The sequence below is a fragment of the Corylus avellana genome, chromosome 4 (genome assembly GCF_965113065.1).
Source record: "Corylus avellana chromosome 4, dhCorAvel1.hap1.2, whole genome shotgun sequence".
Lineage (NCBI taxonomy): Eukaryota > Viridiplantae > Streptophyta > Magnoliopsida > Fagales > Betulaceae > Corylus > Corylus avellana.
In genome coordinates, this window is record NC_142493.1 from 27,456,079 (window position 1) to 27,466,112 (window position 10,034).

The following is a 10,034-nucleotide window of genomic DNA, read 5'->3' on the forward strand; positions in this document are numbered from 1 at the left end:
GTTTGAATCAGTATTTGTTTACTATCATGTTGTACGCTACAGATTTTTTTTTTTTTTTTATTCTGCAAGTAATTCAATAATCATTCAAAAACATAGATTAAAAATATATATCCAATTGTCTTACGATAGTATAAAATAGCGAAAAGATCCATGTTGGTTTCTTAAGGATCCATTTTTGTTGTCTAGATCAAATCAGACCTCAAGCTACTTAATTTACTAAGTATCTAGTCGTATGAGCATTAAGCAGCTCTCTTTCCTGCCTCAGAATTTCCGCTAAATGCAGTTGGAAAATTAATGGCAACAAAAAATCAGTTCCTCTTTATATCTTTACAAGCCAGCATTCCAGTGGATACATGGCCTTATGAAAGAACTCAACACGGAAATTGCTTGTCTCCGTCTGGCAGGTGTTCAGGTTATCCCAATGACTTCGCCGGAAATTGTCCGGGAGTTCTTGATCAATATCAAACAATACGATTCTATGTTCGCATCAAGACCTCTTGGCCGGTGGTTGGAGAGTTGAGACCTAAACCACCCATCTGCCCAAGATTGACTCTTCAACCTTGATCAAACTAGGGGTGTAAAGATGGGCGGTTAAAAACCGCCCGCTAACCACTAATCGCTATAACCGCCAACCGCCTAACCGCATTAACCGCTAACCGCCTAACCGCTATAACCGCCTAGCGGTTAGCGGTTATTAGGTCTACTAACCGTAACCGCTAACCACCTTTTTATATAATATATTTTTATAATTATAATTATAAAAATATTTATACATATAACATAATCACTTGATCATTAAATTACAATTTTTTTAAAAAAATAATTAAATCACAATTTGAGTATTAATATATTATCACTATAATTTATATGATTATATCACATGAGATTGATCATTAAATCATTTGATTATATAATAACAAATTATACATATGACATAACTCATAAGTATACCAATTCATACTAATACAACAATTAAATATCTAGAGACTTATTTTCAATGTATGTTATAAACTTATAAGTCTATATATGTTATAAGTCTATATAAGTCTACATATGTATATGAATAATATAAATGTATAATATCAATACTTAATCATATGATTCAATGACAATTCAAATACTTTATTCAAGACTTCAAGTGAATCATATTATTAATGTACAATGATGATATGATTCGTATAATATCAAATTAAGTAATTGACATTGGATTAAACAATAACCAATGTGTTACTTATAAACACAATTTAAGTATTAATGTATTATCATTATAATTTTTGTAATTTATATATTATCACTATAATTGATATGATTATATCACATGATGACTTGATCAATAAATCATATGATTATATAATAATAAATAATACATATATAATATGACATAACTCATAAGTCATAAATCTACAAGTTAATCATATGATTCATGTACAATGATAATCACAATTGATTCAATTGAATTAAACAATATATTACTTATAACTACAAGTCTACAATTTAATTAAAGCATTATTAGATACTTTAGGAATTTAGGATTTAGGAGTTTGAACATTATCATTTACCATTAGATATTAAGTTCAATTCAAAGAAAAAAGATTATAAGTAAATATGATAAGAATTTAAATAATTAATCATATGATATAATTTAATGAGACTATATAATTATATAATATCAAATTAAGTAATTGACATTAGATTCAACAATGTGTTACTTATAATCACAATTGAAGTATTAATGTATTTTTTGAACATTTTTTAGAAAAAGAAATTTAACCATTTTTTGAACTTATTTTATATGCTTTGTGTTGAACTTTTTTTATATATTTTTTTATATGTTGTGACATTTGTCTGAATTCTGAACTTTTTTTTGTATGTTGTGTTGAATTTTTTTTTTTTTTTTTTTTTTTTTTTAAAAAAAAAAGTTAATCGGTTATGATTTAATATTTAAGGAAATTTTTTTAAAGTACAAAAGTAAATGTAAATTTTGGGTCAAATATTTTTGATTTTTCAATATGGGCTATTTTTATAGCAATTGGGCCTAAGAAGATATTAAAAATACAAGAAAAAAAATTAGGGTAAAAAAAAGCCCAAAAAAATAAGCCCAAAAAGTCCTAAAAAAAGCCCAATTTTAAAAAAGCGGTTAGCGGGCGGTTATTTATTTCGCTAACCGCTAACCGCTAGGGTTGCGGTTAGCGAAATCTACTAACTGCTAAGGCGGTTACGGTTAGCGGTTATTGCCACTAACCGCTAACCGTAACCGCCTTTGCACCCCTAGATCAAACGGCCCCTATCAGGAAGAAAGTTGAAATTCAAAAATGATTTATTTAGTAAACAGTGATAACTATATATGTCACTAAACACCCACTTAATTAATTAATTGCACCATTTGTCCTGTTCTTGCGTTTTTTTATTTGGGTTTTTTTTTTTTTTTTTTTTTTTCTGAAAAAGGAATCAAATATATATGTTCCTCTCATAAACAAAAGTCAACTATAAATAATACAATAATAAGATCTCGTGTTTTTCCTTAAAACGTAAAAGTTTAAGGATCATGTTTATGATCCCTAAGAAGTAGTTTAATTGGCTGAAAACTATGCTTCAAGAAATCGAAGTCGTATATAAAAGCTAGAAAATAAAAAGTAAAAGGTTATTTTATGTTCTCATAAAACATCATTACGTACACAGTTACTTTTAGGCTTCTAAACTAAACCAAACTTATTTGAATGAAATATTTTTTCACTATAATTATAAAGGGTACTTCTTAAAAAATAATTTATTTAAAATTCACTTGGAATGAATGTATCCTAAATTTATTTATTTTCATAAGGCACCAGCAACTTGATTCATTTTAAAAGTTTATTTACTTTTATTTTTTAGTTTTTACAAATATAGACAGAATTTTTCTTAAAACTCGATTGGAGTGGACCGTAAGCTATTTGAAGTTTGCCCGACCCCTTAGTTGTGGACCGTCAACCTTTTTGGGCCCTTCAGTTATGGGCCACTAGGTCTTCAGACAACATTAGTGGTTGAACCACCAACTAGTGACCCGTGAGTATAGTTTGGTTTCTTTTACGGAACTAATTGTTTACCAGCAGCATGTTAGGAGAAAGAAGCAGCGGCGGAACTACATGGTGCCCCCTCAAGGCACCATGTTTTCCCTAAAAATTTTAAAAATTGTCTTTAAAATTTTTAAAAATTAAAATTTTAGCCTAGAAGTTTTTTTATTTTTAGTCTTGCCCCCCAAACTCCAATTGCTAATTCCGCCTCGCAAAGAAGTACTGATGCAGCTCGGATAAGAGAAGCCCCTGGTAGTGCACTCGAGCGCACCATGAGTGCGATCGAGTGCACTTCCAGACTCTTGCGCACCAAACCCCTAATTGTGCAATCGATAGCATATGTACCTACGATCGATCGCATCTGTACCTGCGATCGAACGTATCTGTACCTGCAATCGATCATATACGGAGCTGCTTATGTTATTTTTTCGCATTATAATTAAGTTAAGCCGTCTTTATTTCCTTGTTTTACTAGGATTAGGGTTTAGGAGTCTTTATTTCATATTTTACTAGGTCTAGGAGTCTTGGGACTATAAATACATGCTTATAGCCTCTAATTTATCAGTTGTTTATTATTGATTTTGTTGAATAAGAATTACTTATAGGTGAGTTTTAATTTCTTCATATTTTTTCCTTGAAATCATAGATAGACTTTATATTTTGAGAAAAACTCTTAGGTCATTGATAGACTCAAGATCTAGAATTAGTTATCCGCTGCTTTATAGATATTCTTCGCTGCAACCCTCTAAGTCACGCTGCATCAAGTACCCTCCTTGTGAACTGGAACTTCCACCACTACTGATGATTATGAATTCATTTAAGCAAGGTATTATATCCTCTTTTTTCTAAGTCCTAGTTCACCGATTTCAACCAAAAAGAAAAAAGTCCTATTTCAGCAATATGGCCGTATGCTGAACTAGGAATTTATAAAAGAGTAACATTTCACTTTAGGCTTTTTGCGATAACCTGTTGAGGGACATAATCAGCTCCATCTTGGTACGTATAATGCAATCTTGGAATTGGATGGATGCTGTAGATCATCAACTTGGCTAAACTTGAGAAAAAAATCACTTGAAATCACTCAAAAATGAAACTGCACACTCTAGTCTATGTGGGGAACACTAGATCGAAGACAAGTCAGAAGTTAGCGTAGTGGGGCCTTCTAATTGATTGTTACCAAATTTTAAGGGTGGTACCATTTTCCTAGTAATTTAATTATGCAAGGTCAGTCATGGCTGCAGCTAGGTTCATGCACACAAACAACAAACTTGTCCACACAAATTAAGACGACTTGGTCAAAGTCTTGTTGGCAGCTTCCATACAATTTCTTGGCGACTTTTAGAAAAGGACAATAATATTGCATGGCGTTAATTATAAAAAGCGGGGGCTAGGGCATTGCTGCCTCACCTCTCCCATTCATCAATATCCTAGAAAGAAAGAAAGAGAGAGAGAGATGGTGGTGCAACTGCAAATGGTATTTCAGATAATTTTGCTATTGTTTTCAATTGATGCAATATTTGTACAAGCAGCTGCGAGTTTAGCAATTAATGGTTCATGTGAAGCAAGCTGTGGGGGTGTTAACATCCCATACCCTTTTGGAATAGGAGATGGTTGCTTCGTTGATGACTGGTTGGAAGTAAATTGCAGCGACTCTTGGAGCCCTCCCAAACCTTTCTTGAGGAGCTTCAACCTGGAGGTGCTCAGCATTTCATTAGGAGGTACAGTTCGCGTCAACTATCCGACATTTTATGATTGTGAAAATGATACAAGGAGCAGCACTACAAATATTGTGGAGTTTGGAAAAAGCCCTTTCATCTTCTCCCAGTCGGAGAACAGATTCGTGGCCATCGGCTGCGACAACCTTGCCAAAATGGTGTCCGTAGGTGGTTTAGCTTCAGTTATTGGTGGGTGCATGTCAATTTGTGACACGGGTGGATTGATGGACGCAAGTACTTGCAATGGCATCAACTGCTGCGAAACCACAATTCCTCCACAGCTCGATGCCTTCAGCGCAACAATTGGCAAAGTAAATGACAACCCTCAAACTTACGTTGCCATCACTATGAACAAAGGATGCAAGTCTGCATTCTTGGCAGAAGAAAAGTGGTTCAAGGCCGATTACCCATTCTCAAATGCGTCTGACATTATGTTGGAAGTTCCTCTGGTGTTGGAATGGGGGATTTTTAACACATCATTCAACTCACTTCCAATAGCCAATGATGGCTCGGGATCCACCGTAAATAATGCCTCCTCAAACTTTATTTGCATTACTACTAATCGGACCTCAATTTTTACATGTTCTTGCAAACAAGGCTTTGAAGGAAATCCCTATCTTCTTGGAGGATGTCAAGGTAAAGTTTTTGTCTAGTGTATTTATCTCTTTAATTAAGTTTTTGTCTAGTTTTTACATGTTCATGCATGTGCCTTAAGCAGACCACACCTATAATTAAACACAATTTTGATAAATTTTATGATATAATAAAATTTCATTTTGGTAGCTAGATCATTTTGAATTTTAGTTTAATTGACAAAGGGGAGCTTTGTATACTTAATTTTTGTGTTTTTATGTTTTTTATCAAGTATGTGTTTAAATAAGTACAAAATTTATTGAAAATGAAGTCGTAAATAAAATAACTAGATATTAACCGATCTTGCCTTGGGCGGATAGTGCCTAGCAATTAAAGACAAGATCTTGCCTTGGGTGGATATATAGTCCCTTTTAAAAACAAGGGCGTTGTTTGGTAAACATCATGCCACGCCCAAACACTGTTTATGAGTTGGTGAAAAAAAAAATGAAAGTAATTATTGGTAAAGAAAAGTAAAAATTTAAAGTGGTATTGAAAAGTTGAAAAGTTTTTTTTTTTATATATAATTATTTTTTATTTGAATAGTAGTAAAAAATAAATTATATAATATAAAAAGTGAATTATGTGATATAAAAAGTAAGAATATTTTTATGTTGATGTTTTGAAGAAAAAAAATGAGATGAATAGTATTTGAAAGTAGCTGGGTGTTTAACAAACCCCCCGATCTTGCTTTTCCCAATAGTTTATTTTCAATCGAAACCTCCATAGAAGACTTTTAAGATAGTTTAATTATTATTGAAGAGAAATGCTATATGCTTTCTAAATATCCACATAAATATTATAATATTGATTTAAATGAATATATTTCATATTTTCTAATTTTTTTTAAAATCATTGGTGATTTAATAATCACTCTGAATTTTGCTGTTGATATATTAGATACTAACCTGCTTGTTATCTCCTTACATGTCAGATATTGACGAATGCCTAAATTACCCTTGTCTCAATAATGGATTCACCTGTGAAAATACTTATGGGTCTTACAATTGTCTGGTACCCGACTCCAAGCGAGCGATCATAATAGGTATGTTTACTTTGATTGATTTTCTTTCGCCTTGCTTAATTGTTTCAATTGGCCCCACTTGCTTTGGATATACATTCCTAATTTTTTGTAGGAGAATTAATATTATGCTTTTGGAGAAAATTTTTAAACACATGTTTTGAGAAGGAAAAAAAAAAAAAAAAATTAAAGCACGTCTTTTGAAAAAATTGAAAGGGCCAAAACTTCAAAATGGGCTAGCTCTCCCTAAAATTCACTCAATTCTAACCTAGAGGGATGCTTCAAGTATAATAATTGATTTGGAGATATATTGGAACCTTTAGGCCGGATCAGAATTTCCAGAAATTCTTAAAAATTGCAAGAGCCTACAATTCTTAAAATGGTTTAAATGGGCACTCAAGATTTTTCCAAGTCAATCATTTTGCAACCAAAATTTAAAAAAAAAAAATACAAAAATTAGATTCTTCAACTATCTACTCAAAGTCGGTGGTCGACCACTTCCAAATACTTTTTGGAGTGGTTGGACCATGCTGAAAACTTTCAAGGGGTAATCAACCAATCTCATAAGCCATACCAAAAAGTACTCATGAGGAGCCAACCACCCCGGCCCCATAAGCCTTGAGAAGTTGGTTTGGTTGCCTTTCAAGGCTTATTGGGATGATTTGAACACCTAATTGTGATGGCTGACCACCCTAAAAAAGTATTAAGGGGCGGTGCATTCAATCTCTTTAGGTATTGGCTTAAGAAATCATTTCCTACAAGTATTTTATTATTATTATTATTATTATTCAAAATAGAGGACTTGACAAAATCGTGACTAATCATTTAAAATAGGTTACAATTTTAAGAGTTGCAATTAGAAGATTCTAATGCGAACCTTTAAATCTTCATGCTTTTTCTTGCTTAATCTTTTTTCCTCCCTCACCAGCCCACTTTTACCATCTTCTTCTTTTGGAATAGTTCAATAGTCAAAATATATAATTAGCATATTTTTTGTCAGAGTAATCTCTAGCATTAATAGGAGACGTCTCTCTATTTTTAGTCAACGTTCTCAATCAAAACTATGGCTATGACCGAGTAATCTTTTCTTAATACATTGTGTTAAGCAGGTATTAGTAGCTGCCTTGGGCTATTGGTTCTATTTGTTGGTGGATGGTGGTCATACAAAGTTGTAAAGCATAGGAGGATGATTAAACAGAAGAACAAGTTCTTCAAACGAAATGGTGGTTTATTGTTACAACAACAATTATCTTCACATGAAGCCAATGTTGAGAACATCAAGCTGATTAATTCAAAAGAGTTGGAGAAGGCCACTGACAATTTTAATGAAAATAGAATACTTGGCCATGGAGGACAAGGCACTGTTTACAAAGGCATGTTGGCAGAAGGAAGAATTGTTGCAGTGAAAAAGTCAAAGGTACTTGATGAAGGAAAACAACTCGAAGAATTCATCAATGAAGTTGTCATTCTTTCACAGCTTAACCACAGAAATGTGGTTAAGCTAATTGGATGTTGTTTGGAGACAGAAGTTCCTATGCTAGTTTATGAATACGTTCCTAACGGAACTCTTTCCCAATATGTCAATGGCCAAACTCAGGAGTTTCCACTAACGTGGGATATGCGCTTACGAATTGCAACAGAAGTTGCAGGAGCTCTATTCTACTTACATTCAGCAGCTTCCACGCCCATTTACCATCGGGATATTAAGTCTACAAACATACTCTTAGATGATAAATATAGAGCTAAAGTAGCTGACTTTGGAACTTCAAGATCAATCGCTGTTGATCAAACTCACCTAACCACATCACTAGTGCATGGCACTTTTGGATACTTGGACCCTGAATATTTTCAGTCAAGTCAGTTTACAGAAAAGAGCGATGTTTATAGTTTCGGTGTTGTCCTTGCTGAGCTGTTAACTAGCGAAAAAGCAATATCTTCAACAAGAACACAAGAACCCAGAAGTTTAGCCGTGTATTTCATTCAATCAATGGAGCAGAATAATTTGTTTGATATTATTGATAGTCGAGTTTTGAAAGAGGGTAAGAAAGAAGATATCATTGCGGTCGCGAACCTTGCGATAAGGTGCTTGAACTTAAATGGGAAGAAACGACCTACAATGAAGGAAGTCGCAATGGAGTTGGAGGCAATTCAAATGTCGCAGCAAAAAGATCATAACCTTCAAGAAAACTATGAAGAGTTTGAATATGCCCGAGCTGAAATGTACAAGCCAGGGGATGATCTTCCCCCACCAACAACTTCAACCTCATTAGATGCCCAACCATTATTAGCTTCTCAATCAACATGAATCTTTATTTGTTTAATGTCATGTTGTAAGCTACGTAATTTGTAATTTTGGTTGTATTCTACAAGTAATTTCCTTGTTTAATGTCATGTTGTAAGCTACATAATTTGCTATTTTCGTTGTATTCTTCAAGTTATTTCAAGAATCATATAAGAACATGGATTAGCCATATATATCTAATTGTCTTGTGATAGTATAAGATAGCAAAAAGCTCCATGCTCATTTATAAGGATCCACTTTTGTTGTCTAGATCAAATCAGGCCTCAAGTTGCTTTATCAAGTATCTGGTCCTATGAGCATCTCTCTTTCCTGCCTCAGGATTTCCACTACCGTTCGAGAATTCTCACTTTTCTTTTTTTTTCTTTTTTTTTTCACATTTTTAATCTTAGTGGATGAAGATGGTCAACTTGTTGAAAACAACAAAGCAAGAAACAGAGCATGATTCTATGTTCAACCAGTTTGAGTCTGAAAATAAATAACACCCTTGATGTAATAGGCATCTGAATTTCAGGCTATTTACTTTCTTTTAAAAAATTCTAAGATAAATCCTAAGTTAAAAGTGTCATTTTAAATAACACCTCAAAGTTTTTTTTTTTTTTTTTTTTTAGTTTTAATTGCATAAGTTTTTCACGAATTTGAAATGGGTCCTTCCGTTGAATTTCTTGCCAATTGTACAACGTCTACTAGTGACACGTCACATTAAAAAAATGTATATATTTTTTACTTTTATTATAAAAAAAAAAACATATCTTAAAAATAATAATAATTTATAAAAAAAAAAAAAGAAAAAAAAAAAGAAAAGAAAAGAAGAAAAACAAGAGAACCCCTTGGTGGCCGGGGCACCCATCACCCCCGGCCACTAGTGGGGGTAGCCTGTGAGCGGCCACCCTTATGGGAATAAGGGTGGCTGGCTGGCCCTACAGGTGGGTGGGTGGCCGGCCTGTGAACCACCCCCATTAATTGGGGATAAAGGTGGTTCACGACCACCCCTCCTTTCCATTTGGTTAGCCAAACCACTCCAAATTTATTTTTCAAAAGAAGTCAAGCTTATTTATAAACTGGTCAATTAACTTATACTTTTTCATAAAGAAAATGCTAGATCTGGTCACCTGAAGACACGTCAAAAAATTATTGACGTGTTACAATTTTTTGACATGTGACACGTCAATAAAAATAATTGAAAATATTATTAATATTTTCCTACAGACTAATTAGTGTTGATATAAGAGAAAAAAAAAAATGATATGATCACTTATTTTTTAAAAAATACTATATACTTAAGACTAAGAGAACACATATATTTATTAATATTCTAG

At 33.0% G+C, this 10,034-nt stretch overlaps 1 pseudogene; it reads left to right on the top strand.

Moving 5' to 3' along the window:
- The first annotated feature begins 4,503 nt into the window (after window positions 1-4,503).
- LOC132178346 (wall-associated receptor kinase-like 10 pseudogene) lies at window positions 4,504-8,721 on the top strand (annotated as a pseudogene).
- Window positions 8,722-10,034: the final 1,313 nt, after the last annotated feature.